This window comes from Botryllus schlosseri, chromosome 14 (genome assembly GCF_051294905.1).
Source record: "Botryllus schlosseri isolate E-star chromosome 14, Bs_hap1, whole genome shotgun sequence".
Lineage (NCBI taxonomy): Eukaryota > Metazoa > Chordata > Ascidiacea > Stolidobranchia > Styelidae > Botryllus > Botryllus schlosseri.
Genome location: NC_137249.1, coordinates 21,680,219 through 21,686,545, shown reverse-complemented (window position 1 = coordinate 21,686,545; position 6,327 = coordinate 21,680,219). Strand labels below are relative to the sequence as shown.

Genomic DNA, 6,327 nt, shown 5'->3' with positions numbered 1-6,327 from the left:
CTCCATGAGAAATTCACATGTTCAGGCCCGTAGCCAGCAGAAAAATAAGGGGGGCGTTTTAAATTAAACGAGGCGGTATAGATTTTTTGCGAATTTAGTATCAGCGGAAATCAATTACGCTTGCACGCACGAGCATGTTTCCGGAATGCGAACATTCGATGTCATTCAGTTTCGCAATGTCACTCATTAATCGCAATCGCTGATCATAATAATCTCAGCGGCATATTGTCTCCAAGCCACCAAGAGATAGAAGCCAACGCATGCCAGGCCCGAGACTATGGTTACGCCAGCTATGATATCGTTCGTATCATGCCTATTGCTGATGCGATTGTGCAGGCCAGCGATAATTTCGTGAGCACCAAGCCAATGCAGATGCGATTATGTAAGCCAGTGATGGTATAATGTCCACAGAGCCTATTGCAGATGTGATTCTGCCAGCGGAACTATAGGCTTGTTGAAGACTCGAAAAATCAGGCTAGCAACGATAGCCGAGTTCGCGGCAATCAATGACCTAATTTGGCGATCTTCTCAGCGGGAGATTACACAGTGCATTGACGTATCCCGCTAATTGACGTATCCCGCTAATTGGCCGCGCGAAACACTGATAATACGAGTTATTGAAGCTTCCTAAAAGTTTAAAACACATTATTAATGATACTAATTTATCGGGTTAACCGGCAGATTTATATCCGGATATCGGATAATAAAAAAACCTGCGATTAACCGGTTAACCCGGTAACCGTTATTCGGATAATCCAACCCTATTCCCAACCAGAGGCCCCTAAATTCCACACAATTGGGGTATTCCCCACCGATTGGAAACACCTGCATTAGAATATATCTTTAAATATAATTTTACATCACTACAATCATTTTGCGACAGCCAATCAAATGTCTATTTTGCCCGTCAATCTGTGGGTAACACACATTAGCTTCATTAGCTAACATCAAGGTGTCCGCTATCCATTATATCAGAATCAACCAGATTATAGTGCGTGTTGTAGGCCGTCATATCGTAACGTCGCTCCAAGACAAGCTACATATTTTTGAATTACAATGATGGTTCTGTCAAATAGATATTGCGTGATGATAATCTTCCCAAGGCGTATAAAATTATTTCCAAGTTCAACATATTGATAAAAATATTCACGTAACTTCTACATACTAAGAGTCTACGATTTTAAAACTTTATTGGGTAATTTACGCAGTGGAAGTTACGATAAGGCGGATAAGCGAAATTTAATTGCAACGCGACAGCGCTCGAATATCATTTATTTGTATGCTATTTTAATTGGAATAATTGTCTTCAAATAGATGTCGACCGAGATGGGTGAGTCATGAATCACCGTTTGAGATATGCACGTAGACATTGAATGATTTTCTGTTGTATGCAAACAATTTGCCAAATCAAAATTACGATTATTATCATAGTTCTGGCAAAACTGTCAAAGTTTGGAAAAAGTATGGAAGTATGGAAAACACGTTCCATACCATACTTGGTAAATTTCCATACCATACCATACTTGCACTCTTCCATATTCCATACCGAAATTTCGTTCCATACCATACCATACTTCCATACCATACCGTACTATACCATAGTGTCATATATCATGCCCTGATCATGATACCAAATTTCGTTCCAACTACAGACACTTATTCTGACACCAGCATTGTAAAAGTGTAGTATGCGGTGTCTTATAAAAGCCTAGAAGTGGTCCGTGCTATAAGTCGGCCGCTACGGAATATAAAAAATGCCGGAAAGTGACCTAGTGTAAATGATCATAATAGTCATCACACACCATGTTCACAAGGTTTTTAGATTTTTATGGTAGAGATGTTATCTAGAAACTAATTCTTTACAATTGTAAATTTTCAGCTGGGTGTATGTTTAAATGCCTTCCGTAGATGTATACACCCCCTTATAAAATGAGGCTTGCAAGACGATTTGGTTGAGCCCGCGACAGCCGCCGACCAACTTGCCACTAAGCAGGAAAAAGTCAAGCCGAATTCAGCACAAGGCCGCTGGTGAAACTGTTTACCTTTTTAAGTCAATATATGAGCTAATGTGAAAAATGTATCAAATTCATCGATTCGACTCAAGATCATAGCAAACGCCCTTAGTGATTTACGTTTCGTCAGCGGCTACACGACCGGTAAAAAAACATGTCAAGTTTAGCTGTACTTTGCCACGGGGTATTGCGGTCCTCATTCCACATAGTTCGGACATATCTAAATATGATTGTCCAGTAATTGCTCAGTCAACAAGTGGTTTTGCGTTAGAAAGCACCTTTTTAGTCACAGACATTTTTTTCATAGGGGGGAATTTCAGCTCAAATATCGACCAAAGGGGCCCCGGGACGAACAAGCCTGGGAACTACTGTGTTACGTGTAATAATTCCTGTCTGCTTCATACAATCATACACCTGTATTCCTGAATTTCCGTGCAACTTGTGAGCATCCCGTTTAACTCGTTACTCACACGACGCATTGTGCGTGGCGAGCCATCGCTCTGATTCACAGCTGCAACACCCATAGGTTGCGGATTCGAGTCCGACAGTGCTGTTCGACACCATAATCCCGTCCCAAGTGTTGTAGGTATATCTATACACAGGCTCCTATACTCGCCATCTCGCCCCCGTAAGCGTTGTCAAAGCCAGGAAGTGGGACTTGCTACAAGTCGGCAGCTACGGAATCGAAAGAAAGAGTACCGGCCTGGTGTAAATGACCATAGCGGTCGAAAAACAGCATGAATACCACAAAACATTTCAAAACATTTCATTCGTTATGTCATATGTCATGGTGGGTCGGACATTAAAATTTGGATGAAAAGTGGGTCACGAGCTGAAAAATGTTGGAATGCACTGCTTTAGGTATACATGCAACTTTAATCATTTGCTGGAGCGTGTTATTCTGTCTTTCAGTCATATAGGAATTGGGCTATAGGATTAAAAACTATAAACTCCAGACGCCAATTTTGAAACCCCAGATGGTATTCAAACAACAAATATATTGGAAATACTTATGGATGGTTTGACATTTCGCATTCATACCACCGACACCTCCAAACACCTGGATTTGAACTGCTATGAAGTTTTATGCAGCAATTTCACACATTGATACGTGTTTTGTAGAACAATGACATATTTACATGTAATGCTCCCAAATACGATTTGAAAATATGTATATGTCATGTTTCGGCACTTGTTGCCTTTATTTTCTGCCTTAGGGGCCAATTAGGGCAAGAAGAGTTGAATAACTTCTTCAGCGTATCCAATGATCTCGGGGAAACTCTATCGAAGCTATAAGCGTGGTGGCAAAAGCTAATATGTACTATAGTAAGGTAGATCGTCAAATAGACGAATTGACGAGAATCGTATTCTAGGCATATGCGGCAGGATGAAGTTGATTTTAGCATCCGCCGCGGTTTTATTTGCTATTCTCGCACGAATGCGCCAAGGGGATATTGTCATCAACGAAGCGAATTCTGAGTATGATTTCATAGTATAGGTGAGTCTTATATATATATAGCCTACTATAGGCATTTAATCGGTACTGCTATTTGCATTTTACAGCACTTTGAAAATCAATAAACTTATATTTTATAATGTACATTCCGTGATTCTCAGTATCAGAATCAGTTTATTAATATTTTCATCATTTCAAAACACCAAAAAACTGCGTTATCTTTGAAATCAGACTCCCGCAAGGGCCTAGCGTTCAAACAGTAACTATTAGAAATGGTGTATACCCTTAAAAGGTTCGGGTTCTTTTGAACGCGAAATTTTTTGAAAGATTCTGTGTGACCGCGAACGAGAACCTTATAACGTCACGTGACGTCATATTGGCAATTCCAATCCTACATTTCAGTAAAGTGCTATATTAATGTACATTGTACACGATAGCTAGCGACGACTCAGGCCACATAAGCCACAATGCCTAATTAATTATATGCTGACGTTCTACACGTCACCAAATCTACCTACTGGAGCAATCAAATGCTATAATAAAATCCATTTTTGCCAACAGTTTCGACGAGGACTTGCAAGGGAATATAAGCTTATACCTTAACGGTCTGGGTCAGATCGGACAGCTGATTCGGCGTCTGACTATTGCTACATTGATATTGCGTAGCGTGTATAACGGATTTCTATGCTTGCTACCGATATTACCCCATAAACAAGTTATACAGTAGGCAACACCCCAATTACATGGGTTTGGTTTTTATTATACAATAAACATATCCAATAAAGTTGGATCCCGTACGCCTGCTATTTTTTTTGCATTTGACAACGATGCATTCTTTATATCAATTTCACTGATTGTTTGAATAACCGTCATTCGCTGACTTCCCACATGTCGCGTATTTCGTTCTTGATGTTGTGTTATTGCGGGTCATACTGCCAGCGCCATGCCTATAGAATTTCAGCCAAAGATGACGAATCAAGGGTTATAGCCCGTAGATATAGATCATTGGTAGGGAATGGATGATCTGATGACCACTGACCATAAAAACGCTACATACCTATGTGGTCCAGATTAAAGATATTTTTGTCCGTTTATGACACGGCTCGGAACCCGTTTTCGTCCAAGGAACCATATTTACCCTAAATTTTCAATGATCAATGTCAATCCACTGTGACGTCACACTCACAGATTAAATGATTTTTAAACAAGGGCCATGTTTTAAACATGATTGCTTTAAAATTGGTTTTGTATCAAATGTAACCCAACATACTTCAATACGCTAATTGGGAAACTTGGACGTGTGATATCGGTGAATTACTGTCTGTCGATCTGCGTGCACAGCTGGACTATTAAATAAATCCGTCAATTGAAAATATTATCGATCCCTCTATTTATATTAATTATTTTAGTGCGGTATTTCGTCATTTTGCCATGCCATTGTAGGTATTTGGTTTAAACACTACTCCAACACGTTTCGACACCTTCATATCATTTTATTTTATCGCGGTTTTGTAGTGTTTGGATCTAAAGAAAATATTAGTAAAACGAACTGGGACCAGAACGTTATATAGTATGCTGGAGCTTCCAGGGGAATTAAGTGCGGACTGCTAAGGTTAGTGGACTCGTGTAGTACACCAACGAGTAAAATGAATTTGAACAACGTATAGATGCAGGAATCTCCAACAAACGAAATTCTAATATGGAGCTCAAAATACCTATTGGCTACTGATATAAGCGTAGGGTTTCAATCATTTGTATTTGACAAGTGGTGCAATGCCGCGCAGTGTCCGGAAGGCAGGATGAGGTTATTGGAAGATGTCAAATTTGATACTGCGGCCTATCATATTACACAAGGTCGCAGGGCATTGAGAATTGATATTGCGATTATCACACCTGATTACTTTCTTTCCAGTGGGTGGCGGGACCACTGGATGTGTGATTGCGAACCGTCTCTCGGAAGACGAGGGTGTCAGGTATGCAGTATACGCTTGCGATTGGTTTTGTTTTGAATATGACCAAAGCATTTTCGCTCCAGGGTCTTATTACTTGAAGCGGGAGATTCGGACTTCAAGTACCCGCAGATATTCGTTCCTAGTCTACGTGATTCTATGCAAAATAGCCCAGTGGATTGGAATTACACTATTGAGCCACAGACGCACTCTTACGCATCCTTCCCGAACCAAGTAATGGTCTTTAATAACAATACTAAATTGAAATTTCAAGAAGACATATGTAGCCTACAATTAAAATATTATAATATAGATCGCTATCATGCGTATCTAGGGGTGTAGTCGAAGGTGGTACATGTAACAAGCAACAGATGAAGAAAATGATCGAGTTCTCAAGGAAGTTGTGGTCATGGTCACTCAACACTTGGCTTAAGATGTTGAATTGTTGCTTCACGCGCAACAGTGTTATTTCATGTCTGCGGCATGGGGAATCACATGTTCATCAGATGTCTACCATTTCTGTTAATAGATGATTGACTCTGTCTAAACCTGTGTTACCCCACCTTTTTCGACGCATCACCCCTTTATCAACCTCGACACAAATGAGCGGTGTTTGGGCCGTTTTAATTAAATATATGTCACTCGACGATTTTACATTTTCGCGCCCTATCGCCCCCCTCTGGTATTTTTGCCATCTTTATATAGCTCACGTTGTGAACCACTGGTTTAAATAGATGCATCCTTATATTATTAGTAGTTTCTGCGCTTCTGGATGCCACCTGGCAGAAATATTGTATAGGACAGTGGTTCTCAACCTTTTTGTCTTCGCGGACCCCCTTTGGACCGTCAGGGACTCCGCGGACCCCGAGTTTTAGCCTAAAATCTAGCTCAATTATCGTGCAACCGTCAT

At 40.4% G+C, this 6,327-nt stretch overlaps 1 long non-coding RNA gene across 1 annotated transcript; it reads left to right on the top strand.

Annotated features, from left to right (window-relative positions):
* The first annotated feature begins 5,094 nt into the window (after positions 1-5,094).
* Positions 5,095-5,695, top strand: LOC145456589 (uncharacterized). The gene is made up of 2 exons (XR_013920655.1): positions 5,095-5,441; positions 5,504-5,695. It is a non-coding gene; the product is annotated as an uncharacterized LOC145456589 (long non-coding RNA).
* The last annotated feature ends 632 nt before the right edge of the window (positions 5,696-6,327 follow it).